Source organism: Rhineura floridana, chromosome 8, assembly GCF_030035675.1.
Source record: "Rhineura floridana isolate rRhiFlo1 chromosome 8, rRhiFlo1.hap2, whole genome shotgun sequence".
NCBI classification, from domain to species: domain Eukaryota; kingdom Metazoa; phylum Chordata; class Lepidosauria; order Squamata; family Rhineuridae; genus Rhineura; species Rhineura floridana.
This window is the reverse complement of record NC_084487.1, coordinates 5,278,653-5,302,488: the sequence shown is the minus strand read 5'-3', so window position 1 is coordinate 5,302,488 and position 23,836 is coordinate 5,278,653. Positions and strand designations below refer to the sequence as shown.

Here is a 23,836-nt window from a genome sequence, read left to right as displayed (position 1 = left end):
GATTTGTTTGCGTGGAAGTTATTTAATTTCCTATCCATCGAGTACACACATCCACCAAATCCACTTGAATTGTGTAACCTGAATTTCCCACCATGTGACTGAAGTCCTCCTGCAAGATAGTGACAGTCTGGAACCGACCTACAACTCCCATGATCCCTGGCTATTGTCCAACAACGTCTGGAGGGCCAGGGGTTCCCCGTCACTCCTGTAACGCTATCCAATGAGTTCATGCCAGAGGGAAAAGCAGGCGAGCGAATCACTCTTCTTCAAATCTGTGCTGCATCTGTTCACCCATAAGTCCGTTCCATCCAAATGCCTGCACTAAACATAAAAAACATAAGAACATAAGAAGAGCCTGCTGGATCAGGCCAGTGGCCCATCTAGTCCAGCATCCTGTTCTCACAGTGGCCAACCAGGTGCCTGGGGGAAGCCTGCAAGCAGGACCCGAGGGCAAGAACACTCTCCCCTCCTGAGGCTTCCGGCAACTGGTTTTCAGAAGCATGCTGCCTCTGACTAGGGTGGCAGAGCACAGCCATCACGGCTAGTAGCCATTGATAGCCCTGTCCTCCATGAATTTGTCTAATCTTCTTTTAAAGCCATCCAAGCTGGTGGCCATCACTGCGTCTTGTGGGAGCAAATTCCATAGTTTAACTATGCGCTGAGTAAAGAAGTCCTTCCTTTTGTCTGTCCTGAATCTTCCAACACTCAGCTTCTTTGAATGTCCACGAGTTCTAGTATTATGAGAGAGGGAGAAGAACTTTTCTCTATCCACTTTCTCAATGCCATGCATAATTTTATACACTTCTATCTTTTTTTTTTTATATATAGAATTTTTATTCAAATTTTTCCAAAGACAAACAAAACAAAGTCAAAAAAACATAACAATACAACAACAAAAAATGAAAATAAAATAGTTGACTTCCGATTTGTCACAGATCAGCTATAAGTATATAATATACATCAGACCTGTCCCTTAATATATACATACAGAATCCCTTTTCTCCATAGGCTGTCTTAATTAATCGTCAAATCCCAGTATCATCATTTTATTTTGATCTTTCAACAAAAAGTCCAAGAGAGGCTTCCATTCCTTAAGAAATGTATCCATCGATTTTTCTCTAAGTAAACATGTCAATTTATCCATTTCTACTAAGTCCATTAATTTCAATAGCCATTCTTCCATTGTTGGTGTTGATTCCATTTTCCACTTTTGTGCATATAATAATCTTGCTGCCGTAATCATATATAATATTATTCTTCCATATTTCTTTTCTATTTGTTTATCCATAAAACCCAATAAAAAAAATTCTGGTTTTGACTGAATATTTATCTTTAGAATTTTTTGCATCTTCCTACCTATCTGTGCCCAAAATGATTTTGCCTTTTTACATAACCACCACATATGATAAAATGATCCTTCTTGTTGTTTACATTTCCAACAAACATTAGAAACATTACTATACATTTTTGACAACTTTTCTGGAGTCATGTACCAACGGTACATCATTTTATAAAAATTTTCTTTAAGATTATAGCATAGTGTAAATTTCAAACCTTTTTTCCACATATTTTCCCATTGATCCATTTGTATATTATAACCAAAATTTTTTGCCCACTTTACCATACACTCTTTTACTTGTTCTTCCTCCATATCCATTTTCAATAAGAGTTTATACATTTTCGTAATTATATTTTCATCATTTGTACACAGTCCTATTTCAAAATCAGATTTACTTATTTCAAACCCATACATTTTCTTGTCCATTTTATATCTTTCTAACAATTGTAAATAGGCAAACCATTGAAAACTATATCCTTCCTTTGTCAGTTGTTCTCTCTCTTTCATTGTATATTCTCCATGTACATTTTCTAATAGTTCCTGATAAGTTAACCATTTCTCTTTTCCAGCCATTTCTCTTCTATAAAACGCTTCTTGACTTGAGACACATAATGGTATTTTTGAATAAAACCTTGGTTTATATCTATTCCATATTTTCAACAGAGGACGTCTTATAAAATGATTGTTAAAGTCTACATTTACTTTTACTTTGTCATACCATAGATATCCATGCCATCCCCACTTCAAATTATGGCCCTCCAAATCCAATAGTCTTTTATTCCTCAATAAGATCCATTCCTTTATCCAGACTAGACAGCAGGCAGCAAAATAAAGTCTCAGATTTGGTAATCCCAGTCCTCCTCTTTCTTTGGCATCTTGTAGTAATTTAAATTTGACTCTTGGTTTTTTTCCTTGCCATACAAATTTAGAGATATCTTTTTGCCATTGTTTAAAAGGTAAATCAGAGGATATTACAGGTATTGTTTGAAACAAAAACATCATTCTCGGTAATACATTCATTTTTATCACAGATATTCTACCCATTAATGACAGTTGTAGTTTATCCCATCTTAGCAAGTCTTTCTTTATCTCTGTCCATAATTTTTCATAATTATTATGAAACAACTTTGAATTTTTATTTGTCATAATGATACCTAAATATTTCAACTTTTTCTCTATTGTAAAATCTGTCTTGTCCATTAACTCTTTCTGTTCCCTTAAAGTTAAATTTTTCACCAACATCTTTGTTTTTTGATTGTTGATCTTAAATCCTGCTAACGGTCCAAATTCTTTTAATTTGTCCATCAATACATTAATTCCTTCCAAAGGATTTTCTAGTACAATTATCAAATCATCAGCAAATGCTCTCAATTTATATTCTTCTTTTTTTATCTTTAATCCCGAAATTCTTTTATCTTGCCTTATATCTCTAAGCAGCACTTCTAAGACCAGAATAAATAAAAGAGGAGATAAAGGACATCCCTGTCTTGTACCCTTTTGTATTTCACATGAATCCGTTAAATCTCCGTTAACAATTATCTGAGCCTTCTGAGATGTATAAATCGATCTAATCCATTTTATAAAATTGTCTCCAAAATCCATTTGCTCCAAAACCTGAAACATAAATTTCCAATTCAAATTATCAAATGCTTTTTCAGCATCTAAAAAAATCAAAGCTGCTTGTTTATCATTTCGTTGTTCTAAATATTCCAAGACATTCAAGACATTTCTGACGTTGTCACGTAATTGTCTTTTAGGTAAAAACCCTGATTGATCTTCCTGAATAAATTGTTGCAATATTATTTTCAATCTTTCTGCCAAGATCATTGTAAAAATTTTATAGTCATTATTCAATAGAGATATTGGTCGATAATTTTTTGTTTTAGTTAAATCTTGCTCCTCTTTAGGTATTAATGTTATATTAGCATTTTTCCAACTATCCGGTATCTTTCCCTCTTGCAGAATAAGATTCATTGTAGACTGTAAAGGTAGTAAGAGTTCTTCCTCCAAACATTTATAATACATTGCAGATAACCCATCTGGTCCTGGTGCCTTTCCTAATTTAATTTTGTTTATAGCTTCAGATATCTCTCTTAACGTAATAGGGCCATTAATAGCTTGTCTCTGAAAGTCTGTAATTTTAGGCAAATTCTGTTTAGATATATACTCTTCTATTTTTTCAGATGGAATTTCCTGACATTTGTACAATGTTGAATAATATTGATGAAAAATCTTTTTAATTTTTACATTATCTGTCAACGTCTCATCTCCTTCTTGTATCTTTAAAATGATATTTTTTTGACGTTCTTTTCTTAATTTATATGCTAACCATTTCCCAGGTTTATTTGCAAATTCAAAAGTCCTTTGTTTAGCAAAATTTAGTTTTCTTTCAATTTCTCTAACTGTCAGCATTGATACTTGCTTCTGTAACATTTTGATTTGATTTACAATAGAAACTTTAGTTGGATTCTTTTTCAATTCTTCCTCTTTTTGTTTTATTTCTTCCAAAATTAATTGCATTTTCTGTTGTTTCTTTTTTTTTAATTCAGAGTTACATTTAATAAGATATCCCCTCATAAATGCCTTACTTGTATCCCAAACGATATTTTCACTTGTTTCTTTATGTAAATTATGTTCAAAAAACTCTTTTAATTTCTTCTTACATTCTTGTACTACTTTGTCATTCTGTAATAGAGATTCATTTAGTCTCCATCTAAATCCAAGATTTTTCTTTTTTAAAGTTAATATCACAGGGTTATGATCCGAAAAAGTTTTTGGTAATATATCCATTTTAAAAGTGTCCTTCGCTAAAATTTTAGACATCCAGATCATATCAATCCTCGAGAATGTTTTGTGTCTTTCTGAAAAATAAGTAAATTCCTTTGCATTATCATTTATATATCTCCAGGTATCCACCAATTCTAAATGTTCCATCAGTTCAAAGCAAATCTTCGGTAATTTACCCTGTGTCTCTTTGATATTTTTTTCAGAAAGCCTATCAATTTTTGGTGTGATTACCCCATTCCAATCACCCATAACGCACCAATGGTCATATGAAAACTCTGACAATTTTTCCATAAGTCCTGTGTAAAACCTTGTTTTATCTTCATTGGGGGCATAGATACCCACTATCAAAATGTTTGTACCCTGTAGAGTAATTTCAACCCCCACAAATCTACCACTATCATCCAGTAATACCAATTTAGGAAGCAATTGTGGGTTAATGTAGAGAACAACTCCATTTTTTTTTTTTGGTCCAGCCGAAATAAATTCTTCACCCAAATTTTTACAAATCAAATATTTGGAATCTTTCTTCTTAATATGAGTTTCTTGTAAACAAATTATATCCAATTTTAATTTTTTCAAATAGTGAAACACTTTCTTTCTCTTCTGCGCCGTATTAGCTCCATTTATATTCCAAGTTAGATATTTGTAATCCATCTTTAAGCGTGTATTTTAAAATGTGCCTGATGCTCCTTTTAATCCATCATCTTCCTTTCCTTCCTCTGCATATCTTTGTTGACTTTGTTCCCCAGGAATTATATCCATATCTTTGAGTTTATCTTCATCCATATCTTTTGAAGCTTTTCTCAAGAAGTCCCTTGCTTTTTGAACAGTATTCAGTCTATATTTCTGTTGTCTGAATGTAAAGATCACTCCTTCTGGAACATCCCATCTAAATTGAATTTTGCGTTGCTTAAGTTTCTCTGTAAGGAAAGCATATTCTTTTCTCTTACGTAAAAGTCTAATAGGAATTTCTTTCATCACCAGTATTTCCTTACCATCAATTTTAAAGGTATTTTTAAAGTGTTGCTGTAATACCATATCTCTGGTCGTCTTCTTTATAAAATGAACAAGCACATCTCTTGGAATTTTATTCATTGTTGCATATCTGGAATTAATTCTATACACTTTATCTATTTCAAATTCCATCCGATCTTCATTCAAATCCAGAAATTTTACTAGAGCATTAACAATTTTATCTCTGATGTCTTCACCTGTTTCCTCAGGAATTGCACGGAATCTCAAACAATGTTCTTTGTTTTTCATTTCAGTCACAGCCATATAGTCCAAGTTTTTTTCTAATTCCAGATTTAATATATCTGTTCTATTCTCCAAGATTTGTACCTTTTCTTTAGTGTTTTTTGCATCCTCCTTTATTTGCCCAATTGTCCCTTTAATCTCATCCACTTGTGTTTTAATATAGTCTTTTATATCTGTCAATTCAATTTTCATTTCCTGTTTTATATCATTAATCCCTTCCATTATTTTTTGAAACATATCTGGGGGTATAACCCCTTCCCGTGGATCAGTAGAACTTCTTCTTCGCTCCTGGGTCTTAGTTGCTTTTTTAGTTGTCATTTTCAAGAAAAGCCTTTAATTTCTGATATTAATCACTGTTCCAAAACCTAGAGGCAGTCTATTTCTTTTTTTTTTCCTCCACCAACAAAAAAGTTAATATTCCAGGCCTGTTATTAAAGTCCAGCCAGCACAGCACAGTTCTTATCTACATCCAAGAATGCAAAACAATTCTGGTTGCCAACACCAAACAATTAGTAACATATACGAGCAGCAGATTCGTCCAAAAAGAAATAGTCCAAAGAGAAAAATAGTCCAAAATATAATAATTACCTCTCATCCGTTTTTAAACTTTAAAACTCCAAATTCAGGCCAGCTTTTTGTCGTAAAAAAAGTATATAAGTTGTTTACATTTTCTTTCTTCCTTAATTATATTTAAAAGAGAAAAAGTATGACTCACCCAGGTTTCTCAGTTGCTGATTCGTAAACAAATCCCTTTTATTGTAGTAATTTAAGCCAAATGATAAGATTTAGACAGAAGTAGGCTCGCTGGTTAAGAACGTTTTTTTTAAGAAGAAGAAAAAAAACGCTTCGCTTTTTTCCAGTACAGCTTGCGTGGAAATCCTGACTCCGTCTTCAGCCGATCTGCATGCCTTCTTATCTCAGGGATTTCCTGATCAATTCCAGCCGCCGACAGCTCAACGAAGTCTTGTGGAAAATTTGATCGGTTCTCCTATACCTTGGAGAACATTTAAGCCAGTCCAAGATTCCTCTTGGCTGGCTTTTAACCTGAAAAAAGCTTCCTCTGAGGCAGAGCTCCCTCAGAGACAACCACCAGCCAGCACTCCTTCCGGGAAGTCCAATTTTATACACTTCTATCATGTCTCCTCTGACCCGCCTTTTCTCTAAACTAAAAAGCCCCAAATGCTGCAACCTTTCCTCGTAAGGGAGTCGCTCCATCCCCTTGATCATTCTGGTTGCCCTCTTCTGAACCTTTTCCAACTCTATAATATCTTTTTTGAGATGAGGCGACCAGAACTGTACACAGTATTCCAAATGCGGCCGCACCATAGATTTATACAACGGCATTATGATATCGGCTGTTTTATTTTCAATACCTTTCCTAATTATCCCTAGCATGGAATTTGCCTTTTTCACAGCTGCCGCACACTGGGTCGACATTTTCATCGTGCTGTCCACTACAACCCCGAGGTCTCTCTCCTGGTCGGTCACCGCCAGTTCAGACTCCATGAGCGTATATGTGAAATTAAGATTTTTTGCTCCAATATGCATAATTGTACACTTGTTTATATTGAATTGCATTTGCCATTTTTCCGCCCATTCACTCAGTTTGGAGAGATCTTTTTGGAGCTCTTCACAATCCCTTTTTGTTTTAACAACCCTGAACAATTTAGTGTCATCAGCAAACTTGGCCACTTCACTGCTCACTCCTAATTCTAGGTCATTAATGAACAAGTTGAAAAGTACAGGTCCCAATACCGATCCTTGAGGGACTCCACTTTCTACAGCCCTCCATTGGGAGAACTGTCCGTTTATTCCTACTCTCTGCTTTCTGCTTCTTAACCAATTCCTTATCCACAAGAGGACCTCCCCTCTTATTCCATGACTGCTAAGCTTCCTCAGAAGTCTTTGGTGAGGTACCTTGTCAAACGCTTTTTGAAAGTCTAAGTACACTATGTCCACTGGATCACCTCTATCTATATGCTTGTTGACACTCTCAAAGAATTCTAATAGGTTACTGAGACAGGACTTTCCCTTGCAGAAGCCATGCTGGCTCTGCTTCAGCAAGGCTTGTTCTTCTATGTGCTTAGTTAATCTAGCTTTAATCATACTTTCTACCAGTTTTCCAGGGACAGAAGTTAAGCTAACTGGCCTGTAATTTCCGGGATCCCCTCTGGATCCCTTTTTGAAGATTGGCGTTACATTTGCCACTTTCCAGTCCTCAGGCACGGAGGAGGACCCGAGGGACAAGTTACATATTTTAGTTAGCAGATCAGCAATTTCACATTTGAGTTCTTTGAGAACTCTCGGGTGGATGCCATCCGGGCCCGGTGATTTGTCAGTTTTTATATTGTCCATTAAGCCTAGAACTTCCTCTCTCGTTACCACTATTTGTCTCAGTTCCTCAGAATCCCTTCCTGCAAATGTTAGTTCAGGTTCAGGGATCTGCCCTATATCTTCCACTGTGAAGACAGATGCAAAGAATTCATTTAGCTTCTCTGCAATCTCCTTATCGTTCTTTAGTACACCTTTGACTCCCTTATCATCCAAGGGTCCAATCGCCTCCCTAGATGGTCTCCTGCTTTGAATGTATTTATAGAATTTTTTGTTGTTGGTTTTTATGTTCTTAGCAATGTGCTCCTCAAATTCTTTTTTAGCATCCCTTATTGTCTTCTTGCATTTCTTTTGCCAGAGTTTGTGTTCTTTTTTATTTTCTTCATTCGGACAAGACTTCCATTTTCTGAAGGAAGACTTTTTGCCTCTAAGAGCTTCCTTGACTTTGCTCGTTAACCATGCTGGCATCTTCTTGGCCCTGGCGGTACTTTTTCTGATCTGCGGTATGCACTCCAGTTGAGTTAACCTGCATTTTAAAAAACTCCACATGAAATTTGCATTTAAATATGCACATTTTAAAACATATTATTATTAGTATTAGAGAGATGATGATGATGATGATGATACTAAGGTTCCCAAGCAACTTACAGTTTATTTAAGCATAAGTAAAAATGTATTATAATAACACATTCATACAAAAACACCTGCAGTTCATAAAAAAAGACATAAAAACAACCCCACCCCATCCCCAAAACACAGCAGCAGAAAACTTTAGCAGGACACTGACAGCAAAACAGCCGTCAGATGCCTGGGGGAAAGGGTACATTTTTTACCTGGCAGCAAAAATTGTCAGCGAAGCCCCCAGGCAGACCACACTGGGCAGATCATTCCATAAATGGGGAGCTACAACTAGAAAAGCCTCCCTTGTCATCATCCCCTGTTGTTATGTGCCTTCAAGTCGATTATGACTTATGGTGACCCTATGAATCAAGGACCTCCAAGAGCATCTGTCATGAACCACCCTGTTCCGATCTTGTAAGTTCAGGTCTGTGGCTTCCTTTATGGAATCAATCCATCTCTTGTTTGGCCTTCCTCTTTTTCTACTCCCTTCTGTTTTTCCCAGCATTATTGCCTTTTCTCATCCTCTGAGCCTCCCCCAAAGAAGAGAACTGGAAAAGTGCCTCCGATGAAGGTCTATGGGTCCAGGTAGGTTCATATCGGGAGAGGAGTTTCTCCATGTATTTTTTCGCCAACTAGGGGCTGCTGCCCCTGCGCTTTGCATGCAAACCCCATCACCTAACCCTAGGAATGGCAACCACAGGTACCCCCTCACTGCCCCAGTTGTTCACGCGTGGCAACTGCCACCCCGCTGATCTGATGTTGGCCTGTCTTGTGTTCACTCATGCTCCGTGGTCAGTCACTCGCACAGCCGCCTATCCACCTTGCTGCCACCTGGCCGATTAGGATGAGATTGTCTGGTAAGAGGAGCAGCACAGGATAGATTAAGGTGGCGAGAAGCATCGGGCAGCCATCCTGGCAATCTGCTGCTGTTGGTGGTGCTGCAGCTGCTGAGGCTAGCTGCCACTTCTGGCCGCCTTTCTCCTTCCCATGCTGCTTCTGCTCCTGGACTATCTCGTCAGCATCATCAGCCGGGTGGCAGCAGCCATGCTGTAATTCGCAACATCACCTATCTGTGGCAAAGCAAACTGCAGCGTGACAAATTTTTACATTCTTTTTGTATATAGAAATTCACACTTTTAAACTTATTTTGATACATTTCTTGAGTGAACAAGTGTGCCAGTACATTCAAGACATGCAAAAGCAGGTGAATAATTGAGGTGTTATCTGCACATTATCCCAGTAGGTCTGGATCAGGCAAATTCATCAGTGGTGCTTGGTGTCCAAGGGGACTGGTAGGGCGGAAGGCAGGGAGGCCAACAGTAGGTGGCCCCGGAGCCAATGACAGGCTGAGCCACTCCCTCACTGGTTGTAAGTAGGGCGGCAGGCAGCTGAAGGCTGGCTGAGGGCAGACAGGTTGGTAGGCACCCTAGGGTCCATATCTGGACCCACACTGGCAGTCATTTTTTTGTGGGGACAGGATTGAAGCTTGCACACAAGGGCTAGCTACAAAGGAAACATTGCATGTAGTCCCCCAGATTTTTTTAATTGTGCATTTGTGATGATTTCTGCTCATGATGGCATCAAGGTAGTTACATGCAATCCCGCAAAAGTGTCAGGGTGAACCAACAGCTTCATTTCCAGTCGGTGCATACCCTGCTGAAATTCGATAACATAGCTGCTTTGGCTTTTCTGCCATGCTGCCACTACAGTCCCATTCAAAAGTAAACTTGATATTATCTCTTTGAGGCTCATTTCGCTATACATCTATCTTGACCCATAGGAGGAGGACATAGGAAGCTGCCTTCTACAGACCATTGGTCAATATAGCTCAGTATTGTCTACTCTGACTGGCAGCAGCTCTCCAGAGTGTCAGACAGACAAGCAGGGTTCTTCCCCAGTCCTACCTGGAGATGATGGAGAACTTGAGAGAACTTCTGCATACAAAGCAGGTGTTCTACCCACTAGGCTACAGCCCTTCCCCTACCCAGCCTTCCACTACCCATCATTGCAAGCCCTGGAAATCCTGACTTAGGGGAAGGATATTTAAAAATTGGTTTAAAAAAAGAAAACAGCCCGCATGATGGTCTTTCATATTCCTCTTGCAAGTGTTTCCAGCCCTCACTGTCGGTAATTTATTGTGGCGACAGAAAGACAAATGGAGTTAAACTTCTCGTGAAGAGCAGGTTGTTCCAGAGGGAAATCTTGGCCAGGGAATCAGAAAGTGATGACAAATATATGACCATTTCTCTCGGCTCTTATATTCCGCCGGGAGCAAAACAAGACATTCACCGGTAATCCTTCCTTGGCTGGGTGGTGACAGGGAGGGTGGCTAAATTTGGAGTTCAGATTGGGTTAAGTAATTCTGGCTTTAACAAGCTTGACTTCCAAATATTTAGAATTGGTTTGTTAACAGAAAGGCACACAAATCAGCAAGTGCTATAAAAAGTTCCTTGATTTAACACTGGGAATCCCAAAACTCCAGGGCTTTCTGGATTTTTTCTCAGAGTAGAGAGAGTCTCTTACATAACCATTTGGCTGGAAAGAGGAGCAGATCCTTCTTTGGAGCCAAGTGTGACCTTAAGTCACCTCCAGAGTCATGTAGTGTTTTGCGGGAGGAATTCGAGATCATATCAGAAATGTAGGTTTGCGCCTTTAAAGTGGATTAAAGCACGTTGTCACCCGAGTGCAGCAAATCCACTGTAAAAAGAAATGGACTTTTTGCGCTTAGGAACGTGACAGCGAAATGCTCTGAAGAAGGTGAGATGAACAAACACTTAATGGAAAGACATACAAAGCCCTGCAAACAAATCAGAATGAATGCTCAGTGAAGAATGGGCACAGTCTAACCTCCACATAAGCTCTGTGCAAGAGATCAGCACAAATGGTCAATGAAGAATAAGTCATCTGGAGGAGCGCTTTCATTTTGAGATGCACAGATGTGCGAAAATCAGGGATGATGCAATCCAGGGAAGATACAGTCCCAGCCAATCCACCCAAATCCAGAAGGGCCCGTAGCTCTGGACCCAGGGCTGGCGCCAGAGGGGGGCCAGATTGGGCCCCAGCCGAGGGCCCCTGCAGCCCAGAGGGGCCCCTGAAGAACCCCTCCTTAGGGTAGCACTCCTGTTCCACAATCCACAGCAGTGTCAGCTCCTGACCCTGCCTCGGATCACAGAGAGGGAGATCCCAGGCACACACACCCCATTACAGATAGCATGCAGGCTCCAATAAGCCAGAACACATGCCCCATCTACCTCTCCCGTTGCTGTGAATGCAGTGCGTGCACATGCCGGCCATCAAGCAAGATGGGGGGGCTTCCCTAGGGGGCTGAAGCCCCCGGCACCATCTTGGTTGATGTTAGGCATGGATGCTAAGCAATCACATAATTTATGTGAGACTATGCAACGTGAGAGGTAGACGGGATGGACGCCGCAAGCCCGGGGCAGGCTGGTGCCCAAGGACCCTGTCATGCCTGGTGCCAGCCCTGTCTGGACCTAACTGAATGGGCCCATGGGTGCTGATTCACACTGTGCCAATGCTATTTTGCAATTAAATTTTTAAAAAAGAGAGAGGGGAAACCAGTAATGAAAGGCCTCCCCTTGCAGGGAACAAAAACAGAGAAATTAATAAAGGGGTAATTTGCTAATGCCATGTCCGCTCCCTGAAGCAATTTAAGGAGTGGGCCATGTCTCAGTGGCAGAGCATGCGGAAGGTCCCAGATTCAGTCCTTCGCATCTCCAGGTGGTGCTGTGCATGTCTCTTTTCTGAAACCCTGGATAAGCACTGCCAGTCAGTGTAGACAATACTGAGCTACATGGAGCAATGGTCCAGTTCAGTATAAGGCAGCTTCCTATATATCCCTATATTTCAGGAACAGAGGCTGAAGCTGCAAGAGGAAGCTTCTTATTAAAGTTGCAGGAGACCTTTATTAAACAGGACTCCCTTTTGAGGAAATGCAAAAAGGAATTGACGAGGACAGCCAGATTATTATTATTATTATTATTTATTACATTTGTATACCGCCCCATAGCCGAAGCTCTCTGGGCGGTTTACAACAATTAAAAACATTAAAAACAAATATACAAATTTAAAAACACTTTAAAAAAAAACAATTTAAAAACACATGCTAAAATGTCTGGGAGATGAGGAAAGTCTTGACCTGGCGCCAAAAAGATAACAGTGTTGGCACCAGGCGCACCTCATTTTATTTTATTTATTTATTTATTTATTTCATTTTTAAACCGCCCATTGCGAATAGCTCTCTGGGCGGTGAACAAAACAAGATTAAAATACAATATTACAATAAAATTACAATAAAATCAGCAACAAGTTAAACGGAAAAAAAAAATTAAATGAAACACATTGAACATTAAAATGCCTGGGAGTACAGCCAGGTCTTAACCTGGCGCCTAAAAGAAAGTACCGAAGGCGCCAGGCGTATCTCCACAGGTAGGCTGTTCCACAGTTCGGGGGCCACTACAGAAAAGGCCCTAGATCTAATAACAATCCTCCGGGCTTCCTGATGAGTTGGTACCCGGAGGAGGGCCTTGGATATTGAACGAAGTGAACGGGTAGGTCACTAAGTGTCTCATCACTTAGATCATTCCCTAATTTGGGGGCCACCACTGAGAAAGCCCTCTCCCTTGTTGCCATCCTCTGCACTTTCCTCGGAGTAGGCACCCGGAGGAGGGCCTTTGATGTTGAGCGTAGTGTAGTGGTGGGTTATATAAAAGTGTGGAGTGGAACCACTATCTTGATTCCACTTTTAGCTCACTATGGTAAAGCAACGCCTTGGAAATGCTAAAAGGGCTTTAGCATGGAAGTAGCCCAGGATGCAGATTATCCTAGATCACGGACATCACATCCCAGTCAATTCCCGTAACCGTCTAGAAAATCCTGGATGTCTTAAAGGCAATGCAAGGCAATCAGGTAGGTGGAAGAGAGTCGCTCTGGCCAGCGGCACAGGCATTCCACATTAGCCTGGCTGCAAAGTTTCATGATGTAATTAATCCTTGCTTGTGTCTGGAGACATTAAAAGCGTACGGTTGATGACTATCCAGCGTCCGTTGTGGGGGTGTTTATAGAGGGAACCATCCACTTCCCCTGGGCTTCCATACACATCTGTCTCCCAGCTTTTTCTCTTGGAAGCAATCTGAAGGAAGGGATAAGCTCCATTTTGGCAAAAAGCCAAAGCCTCTGGGCTTTATTGAACTGCATTTTTAAAAAATGCAAAGAGTACCTCCCTTTGTCCAGTTGGTCAGATCTAGGACCTGTTACTGCTGCAGTGAGAGTTCTGCCCAGAACAACTGCCAAGCTATATGTGGCAGAGTACCTGCCTTGCCTGTAGAAGGTCCCAGGCATCTCCTGGGAGGGCTGAGAGAGACTCCTGCCTGAATCCCTGGAGAGCTGCTACTAGTCTGAGTAAACAGTGCGGACCTAGGTGGACAAATAATCTGACTTGGTATAAGGCAGCTTTCTATGTTCCTATGCTCTATGCAGGAGATCTGTCATACTATCTCCTGACTAGCAATGGATGGATTTGTCAGTTTCTATTCTCTCCGTTTCCCAAATTCAGTTCTCATTTCTGTAGCAATCTGCGAATTTTTTTTTAAATTCTCATGAAAAATTCTCAGCTTTTTAGAGCAATTTTTAATACTTTTTGTATGCAGTATTGCCTAATATACACATCTTTGCAAAGCAGTGGTGCCTAATATAATGCATTTCCGTATCTTATTTTCATTGACATGCATTTTTGCAGTGCAAAATTTGGAGAAGTGAACTTTTCAAAGGAGGGCTGTGTTTCAGTCTGCATATTGTTTCAAAAAGTGCACATTTTGTAGGTTCACCTTTAAATGCAAACTTAATTGAATTTCTCATCCATCCCTATTCCTGACATTTTGATTTTTCACAAAAGGCCATGCTGGGGGAGGGGGTGTTTAACCCTTTCCCTTTGGGTTAAATGCCCCTCTTCCAACACCAGTACTCCTGCTGCTTTTAAGTGAAAATAAAATAGCATGATACCTAAATACAGATCTCCTGTGTAACACATCCATCAAGAGGGGAATGATCCAGAAGAAAAGCATCCTACACTGGAGCAATCTTAAGCAATAAAAGGGCACTGGCGTTGTTGTTGTTATGTGCCTCCAAGTCGACCACAACCCATGGCGACCCCATGAATCAGCGACCTCCAATAGCATCTGTCATGGACCACCCCGTTCAGATCTTGTAAGTTCATGTCTGTGGCTTCCTTTATGGAATCAATCCATCTCTTGTTTGGCCTTCTTCTTTTTCTACTCCCTTCTGTTTTTCCCAGCATTAGTGTCTTTTCTAGTGAATCATGTCTTCTCATGATGTGTCCAAAGTAGGATAACCTCAGTTTCATCATTTTAGCTTCTAGTGACAGTTGTGGTTTAATTTGTTCTGACACCCAATTATTTGTCTTTTTTGCAGTCCATGGTATGCGTAAAGCTCTTCTCCAACACCACATTTCAAATGAGTGGATTTTTCTCTTATCTGCTTTTTTCACTGTCCAACTTTCACATCCATACATAGAGATCAAGAATACCATGGCCTGAATGATCCTGACTTTAGTGTTCAGTGATACATCTTTGGATTTGAGGACCTTTTCTAGTTCTCTCATAGCTGCCCTCCCCAGTCCTAGCCTTCTTCTGATTTCTTGACTAATGTCTCCATTTTGGTTAAGGACTGTGCCGAGGCATTGATAATAATCCTTGTCAAGTTCAATGTCCTCATTGTCAACTTTAAAGTTACATAAATCTTCTGTTGTCAATACTTTAGTCTTTTTGACGTTCAGCTGTAGTCCTGCTTTTGCGCTTTCCTCTTTAACTTTCATCAGCATTCGTTTCAAATCATTACTGGTTTCTGCTAAGAGTATGGTATCATCTGCATATCTTAAATTATTGATATTTCTCCCTCCAATTTTCACACCTCCTTCATCTTGGTCCAATCTTGCTTTCCATATGATATGTTCTGCGTACAGATTAAACAAATAGGGTGATAAAATACACCCCTGTCTCACCCTTTCCGATGGGGAACAATCGGTTTCTCCATATTCTGTCCTTACAGTAGCCTCTTGTCCAGAGTATAGGTTGCGCATCAGGACAATCAGATGCTGTGGTACCCCCATTTCTTTTAAAGCATTCCATAGTTTTTCATAATCTACACAGGCAAAGGCTTTGCTGTAATCTATAAAGCACAGGGTGATTTTCTTCTCAAATTCCTTGCTCGGTGCCATTATCCAACGCATGTTTGAGATATGATCTCTGGTGCCTCTTCCTTTTCTAAATACAGCTTGGACGTCTGGCATTTCTCACTTCATATACAGTAAGAGCCTTTGTTGTAGAATCTTGAACATTACTTTACTTGCATGGGATATTAAGGCAATAGTTCGATAATTACTGCATTCCCTGGGATCCCCTTTCTTTGGAATTGGGATATATATTGACACTTCCAGTTTGTGGGCCATTGTTTAGTTTTCCATATTTCTTGACAAATTTTTGTCATATTTTGGACAGATTCAGTCTCAGTAGCTTGTAGCAACTCTATTGGTATGCCATCTGTTCCTGGTGATTTGTTTGTTCCAAGTATTTTAAGAGCAGCTTTCACTTCACATTCTAAAATTTCTCATTCTTCATTGTACGATTTCTCCATGAATGAATCTGTCATCCTGGCATCTCTTTTATAGAGTTCTTCGGTGTATTGCTTCCATCTTCCTTTTATTTCATCTCGATCAGTCAGTGTGTTCCCCTGTTGATTATTCAACATCCCTACTCTTGGTTTTAATTTTCCCTTCATTTCTCTAATCTTTTGGAATAGGGCTCTTGTTCTTCCCTTGTTGTTGTCCTCTCCTATTTCTATACAATAACTATTGTAATAGTTCTCTTTGTCCCTACGTACTAGTTGCTGTATTGTTGCATTTAGGGTTCTGACCGTGTTTCTATCTCCTTTTGCTTTTGCTTTCCTTCTCTCTTTAACCATTTTAAGAGTTTCATCAATCATTCATTGAGGTCTTTCTTTTTAACTAGAGGTATTGTCTCTTTGCATTCTTCCCTGATAATGTCTCTGACTTCACTCCATAGTTCTTCTGGTTCTCTGTCAACTAAGTTTAAAGCCTCAAATCTGTTCCTTCTTTGATCTGTATATTCTTCTGGGATGTTATTTAAATTGTATTTTGGCATTATGATTGCTTTGTTGTTCTTCTTTAGCTTTACTCTGATTTTCGATACGACCAGTTCATGATCTGTACCACAGTCTGCTCCTGGTCTTGTTTTCGCAGAAAGTATGGAACTTCTCCATCTTCTGCTACCAATTATATAATCAATTTTATTCCTATATTGACCATTTGGTGATGTCCATGTGTACAGTCTTCTTTTTGGTTGTTCAAAAAATGTGTTCACAAGACACAAATTATTGGCTTCACAGAATTCAGTAAGTCTTTCTCCTGCTTCATTTCTGTCTCCTAAACCCCATTTCCCCATAATTCCTAATTCTTCCCTGTTCCCTACTTTTGCATTCCAGTCCCCCATGATTATCAGCACATCTTGTTTTGGTGTGTGATCAATTTCCTCCTGTACTTCTACATAAAATCTCTCCAATTTCTCTTCTTCTGCATTTGCTGTTGGAGCATAGACTTGGATGATGGTTATGTTAATAGTGGCTGGGTTTGGACCTAACGATAGATTTCCCGTTTAATCTCATTGATATCACTCGCTCAGACCTTGCATTGTAGCTCCTAATTGCTTTTGCTACATCACTTCTCACTAGTAAAACAACCCCGTTTCTTCTTAATTTCTCATTTCCAGCATAATATATTTTGTAGTTGTCTGACTGAAAATGTCCCATTCCCATCCATTATAATTCACTCGCCATGTATTGTAATGTTGATACTTTCCATTTCTTGCTTGACAGTTTCTAACTTTCCGTGGTTCATGCTTCTCATATTCCATGTTCCTATTGTGTGCGTCGTACAACTCCGGACTCTCCTTTCGCATCTGTGCGCATCAGCCGCTGGGCTTCCTTTCGGCTTTGACCCACTTGCATCATTAGTCACAGCGCTACTCGTACTTGTCCTTTGTTCTTCCCCAGTAGCTCGGTGAGTGCCTTCTGACCTGGGGGTCTCATCTTCCAGCACTATCTCGTGTTGTGTTTTGGATACTCTGTTCATAGGGTTTTCGTGGTAAGAGGTATTCAGAAGTGGTTTACCATTGCCTTCCTCTGAGTTTGGATGCATCTTAATCTGGTGTCTCAGCTTTGACCATTCTGCCGTAGGTGCCCCGGTTAGGAGTCTAGCCTCTTGGTCTAGACTCCTGACGGCATTGTTCTCAGCTTCTTCAACACTCTCAAACCCCCTCACCACGTTAAGGTGGGCATCCTAAAGGTGGCACCCTAACCCTTATTTTATATAATGCATTAATGCATTATATAAAACTACCTGACCACACTTGGAATACTGTGTTCAGTTCTGGCTGCCTCATCTCAAAAAAGGATATTGTAGAGCAGAAAAGGACATTATACACTCCACTAAAAAAATAATCACATTCCCAGGGCAGTTTACAAAGAATTTTTTTTTAAAAATACAGACATTACAAAATGTGATCTGTGATTTGCATGTTGCTGAAAGCCACCCAGTTGCTAGACTGCTTGGACTCAGTCCTTCTATAACTATGAAAGTTTCTTAGTACCCGACAGAACAGCTGCCCTTACAAAGAGATTTTTCTTCCAGCGGAGGTTTGGCTATCCTGGTAATACATACATTTATTTTTATATTCCTCCTGACCTTCAGGAGAAACTGCCTGTTTACATTTCCATCTCATCAAATACAGCTTGGTTGAAGGAGTGCAGTTTACACAGAAGAAGACAGGTTGTTTTGACACAGGCCTCTCCTTCATCAGTAGCCCCTTTCGGGGATCATTGGGATCCATCCCTCTTTGAGACCAACTCAGGTCAGCTGAAGAAATCCTTTTGCAATGCATGACTTTATTACCCCTCCAAAAACAAAAGTCCTTTTTATTGTGCATTCGTAATTATCGGTGCTCATGATATAAGGCTTGTTATACATGATCCCACTTTCCATAATGCTTGTTCTTGCAAAGGTTTCAGGGCAGACAGACTGCTTGGTTTCCAGTCGGTGCATGTCCTGTGCCACTCTTAGAGAATCCTGTAATTTTCTATACCACAAATATTCCAGTTTATTTTTTTGTTCCGCTTTTGTTGTGGTGCTGTAGTGCAAGCATGTAACATTGAGGAAGCATTGCAGAGCAACCAATAAAGCGGAAAGATGTATGGATGGTCCAATATAAATCCATCACTAATGACTATTATTGCACCGATTACATGTTACAGAATAAAAACACCCACCCACAAATCTGGCTGGGCTCTACTTTCCAGGTTATGATAAGAGCCTTTTCAAAGCAGGCCAATCAAGTCTGGCAGCTGAGACACTGATGTAGAGCAATATTTAGAGTGGGCTGTCACACACACGAGTGTAGTCATCCAGGATCACAGGGGAGCTTAGACCCTTTACTTTTATGGGAACAAGGTCCCAGCAGGGTCCCTATGTCTCCAGTATTCTGTGAGCCAATCAGCATGAAAGCTGAGTGTCTTAGCCACTGAGAAAAATCTTCTAACATGCTTCCTTGACCTTTCCTGCTGATCGGAGCCAATCAGAATGAAAGGAGGGTGAGTCAGCCACTGAGAAGAGTCTTCTCAGTAGCTAACACTCTCCCCTTTCATGTTTATTGGATGTCTAATGTGAGAGAAGCCATTAACAAGGCTCTCATTTCGGGCTCCTGCTGGGAGGAAGGGCGGGATATAAATCTAATAAATAAAATAAATAATTCTCAACCCCACAGCCAAAAGGGGGGGGGGCTGTGGCTATGACTAACATGAAAGGACCCTGCACTTGTGCATTTGCTACTATAGTACTGCTTACACATCACCAAAAACAGGGAAATGCATTGCCAAAAAAGGGCATGGATTTGCATGAAATCTGCATATGCTAGTAGTGTGGTGTCACATCCACATCATGCATTTACAACACATGACTTCCCCCAAAGAATTCTGGGAATGGTTGTTTGGTAAGGGAGCTGGCAATTGTAAATCTGTGAAGCATAAATTATCTTTATTTCTTTATTTATTATTTGATTTATATCCCGCCCTTCCTCCCAGCAGGAGCCCAGGGAGGCAATTAAGTTACAGTCCCCAGGATTCTTTGCTCTTACTTGGCATGGGATCCAATCAGGTCAGAGCCGTAGCTCAGGGGCAGAGCATCTGCCTTGCATGCAGAAGGTCTCCGGTTCCATCCCTGGCATCTCCAAGTTGGGCTGGCAGAAACTCCCTGTCTGAAATTCATCGTGGCTATGACTGGGTAGCCATTCATGGGTACACTTTAACTTGGATTCCTGCATTGAGCAGGGGGTTGGATTGGATGGCCTTATAGGCCCCTTCCAACTCTACTACTCCTTGATTCTATGACTCTCCTGCCACTTTGTTGAGCAAATCTAAAGCTCTGAATGCCAACCTGGCAGCCCTATGGCTACTAACCCAGATTGCTATGCTTTGCCTCCGTTGTCAGAGGCAGTATGCTTTCTGAATGCCAGCTGCTTGAAACCGAAAGTGCTCTTGCACTGTGATCCTGATTGCGGGCTTCCCACAAGCATCTGGTTAGCCACTGTGAAAACAGGATGTTCAACTAGATGGGCCACCTTTGGCCTACTCCAACAAGGCTCTTCTAATGGTCCTCCGGTAAAACAAGGGGATTTGAGCAGCCAAGATAGAACCGAGGTGAAAAGCTCATCCCAAGGGAATTCCAATTATAGAAACAAAAAAGGGTACATTTCTGGTTTATTGGCTCCTCCTTCCCATGGCCAAAACTATGTGGCCTTTGCTTTCTGTTCTTGAGATGTTTGTTAACGAAAATGCCATTCTCATTGCTCATCAACAGTTTATATGACATGGCAAAGGATCCAATCCTGTAAAGCAGAGAACAGCCTTGAGTTTTCACAGACATCAGGGTGGGCTGGAGAATAACAGAACCTCCTGGAAGGGACTCAGCATCTTCAAGTATCAGTGCATGTTTGTAAGAGCACAGCCAGATGGCTCTGGTTTAGGGGATGAGATATACTGTTTGAGTGCAAGTGAGGACTTAATAAAAACATCAGAGTTGCCACGTTGGATCAGACCAGAGGAAAAATGGAAATGGACTGCCTTCAAGTCGATCCCAACTTATGGCAACCCTACGAATAGGGTTTTCATGGTCAGCAGTATTCAGAGGGGGTTTACCATTGCCTCCCTCTGAGGCTAGTCCTCCCCAGCTGGCTAGGGCCTGCTCAGCTTGCCACCGCTGCACAAGCCAGCCTCTTCCTTGTCCGCAAGTGCCAGCTGGGGGGCAACTGGGGTCCTTGGGACTCTGCAGCTTGCCCACGGTTGCATAGGTGGCAGGGCACATAACCTCTGAGCCATTCACTGTGGGGGTGATCTTTAGCTGGCCCTTGACACCCAGGAGACATGAGTGGGGATTTGAACTCACAGACTCTGGCTCTCCTCCCCACTGTGCTATACCAGCTGTCGGGTCCCTCTAAAAAGAGATCAGACAAATTTGCGGAGAGGAGGAGCAGGCTCTCAGTGGCTACTAGTCAGGATGGCTACATGCCACCTCCAGGATCGGAGACTGAATGCCACTGAATATCAGTTCCTGGGGAGCAACAGTAGAAGAGAGCAATTGCATTCCTGTCCAGTAATGCAGTGGCAAATTCAGATGTGCAGGATCCCTTCACAGCCACACCCCCTCCCACCTTGTTTTGCTGCTGGGTTGAGAATGAGGTCCTTGTTCAAGCCTTCTTCCACAATAACAGATGACCCTAGCAGCCAATAAGCATCAAAGGGGAGAGTGCTAGCTGCTGAGAAGAGTCTTCTCAGTGGCTGACTCACCTTTCACCCTGATTGGCCCCAATCAGCAGGAAAGTACAAGGAAGCATGCTAGAAAACTCTTCTCAGTGGCTAACACACTCCCCTTTCATGCTGAATGACTAGTAGGATGTGGAGACATAGGGACCCTTCTCCCAAAAAGGTAAAAGGTCTAAGACCTCCTGAGACCCTGGACGACTACACCCCTGTTCCTGTCTTGCTTGTGGAAGGGCTGTAGCTCAGTGGCAGAGTGTCTGCCTTACACGCAGAAGGCCCCAGGTTCAGTCCCCAATGGCATCTCCAGGTTGGGCCAGGAGAGCTTCCTGCCTGGAACTCTGGAGAGCCACTGCCAGTCAGTGTAAACAGTACTGAGCTAGATGGGCCAAGGGTCTGACTCTGTATAAGAAAGCGTCCTACGTTCCAGTGTAGACTTCCCATGCTGGCATCTGTTTGGTCACTGTAGGAAACGGTGCAAGGCTTTTGCTCTGATCCAGCAGCCAGGCTCTTCTGATGCTCTCATCCACACCAATCTGCCAGCCAGAAGCACATGCCTAGAGGTCTCTGAAGCATCGTTCAATGTCATCACGCCGCCACATTACCATGCCTGTAAGGCCTGCATGCGTGCAGGGTGGGAATGTCCAGGGGCTGCAGCAGGCCTCACCATTCATGCACAGATGCCATGGGTGATGAGCATTGCCTGCAAGCATGCATCATGCAGGAGAAGATGTCCACATGCACAAACTGGTATCCTTCAGTCCTGCAAGATGTGGCCTTGCAGATATCATGCTCCCAGACAGGTGGCTACTACTGATTTGGAGGTATTGCACACGCTTTACACACAGAAGGTCCCAGGTTCAATCTCTGGCATCTCCAGCTGTTTTTACAGAACATCTGCTTGAGGCACTGAAGAGCTGCTGTCAGATGCATTTATTTTATTTATTTATTGCATTTATATGCTGCCCCATAGCCAAAGCTCTCTGGGCGGTTTACAACAATTAAAAACATTAAAAACCTGTACAGGGTTGGATGTACAGTGCAGATTCGTATAAGGTAACAGCTCCCTATATTCATACCCAACAATTGCTCCTCTGGGGTAAACTACATGTGGAATTGCAATGAACTCACACTTCAGGGGAGAGGGGGGCATCACTTGGTGTGTGGGCGTGCATCCCATATCTTCCATCCACATCAGAAGGTGGGACATAGTATTGTCTGCAGGGAAATGACCCTTTTCAGCAAGCCATTTTTTACCTGCAGATGCAAGCCAATAAGTTTGACCCACCCAGTACATCACTGCATGCACGTCGAAACCACAAAGATGGAAGAGTGAGCCCTGAGAGAGTCTGCACTTGAGGTGATTGTGTGGCTCTTCCGTTCGCTTCTTAAGAAGTTGGTCTGAAAAGAGCCAGATCAACTATGGGGAAAATATAGGGGTGCAATGATTTGATGATGACATCATGCAGATGTCCCCTCAAAACTGAGTGAACAGAATATTCCCTCGACACCTACCATGGATGCATCCCATATTCTTTGGGTAGAGACACACTCACTGTTCTGCTGGTTCCAGTGAGTCTCCAACTCTCTTTTCTGGAAATAGCACACAACGCTAGTCACACACCACCCCCTTTTACTGTAAAACCTGATGGGATCAGCTAGAGTACTTCCCCCCCCTTAATTCAACTTTAAACAGATTTCACAACTAATCGGCAGATCAAGCCATTACCCCTCCAGGTATGGCCAATGGAAACACTGTTCTGTAGGCGACTGGTGGGCTCACAGCTGTTGTTCCAGATGGCCACTCCAGAATCCATGGAAGTGTAGAACACAACCCAGAAAGCTTGGTAGAGTCCTTTTGTTCTTTTCTCTTTTTAAACAAGTCTCAGCCTATGGCCATACTACCCTAAACACGCCCGATCTAATCTGATCTCGGAAGCTAAGCAGGGTCAGGCCTGGTTACTACTTGGATGGGAGACCGCCTGGGAATCCCGAGTGTTGTAGGCTTAGAGGAAGGCGGTGGTAAACCACCTCTGAATACCTCTTACCATGAAAACCCTATGAATAAATCCAAAAAAAGACTCATAGGGTCGCCATAAGTCGCAATCGAAGGCATATAACAACAACAACCAGGTCTTAGTGACATCTTGGTTTGCTTCAGCACTGTGGTTTCTGTGATCCCTGCACTTCTATAAACTTTCCAAATGTCGCATGACGTCCAAGAGCCAACAGCCAGCAAAATTATACAAGTACTGTCCGCTTTCCTAAGGCAACAGTTGAACGTTTTCACAGAGAAAACTTGGCTGGCGTGGCCTTTATGCCATCTTGTCATTTCCGAGAAGGGCCTCTCCCCCTCACACCAAAAGACTGTGATGCTAATGCTGCCTGCTGTGTCAGGTTTCCTTGGTGTTAAAGATTTCCCTGAAAGGACATCAGAGTAAAAACCGGATTATCTTCCAATTGAGTCAACACAAGAGGGTGGGGAAGTATGATGGAGTGACAGACTCTCTTGGAGTAAAATGGTGCCCTTTGGGAAACACAAAGGTTGACCTGAATTCCTGTCTGTCAGGCCTGACTCCAGGTTTT

The 23,836-nt window shown here is 41.5% G+C and overlaps 1 pseudogene; it reads left to right on the top strand.

The window, feature by feature from the left end:
• Positions 1-23,138: 23,138 nt before the first annotated feature.
• Positions 23,139-23,257, top strand: LOC133363565 (5S ribosomal RNA; annotated as a pseudogene).
• The last annotated feature ends 579 nt before the right edge of the window (positions 23,258-23,836 follow it).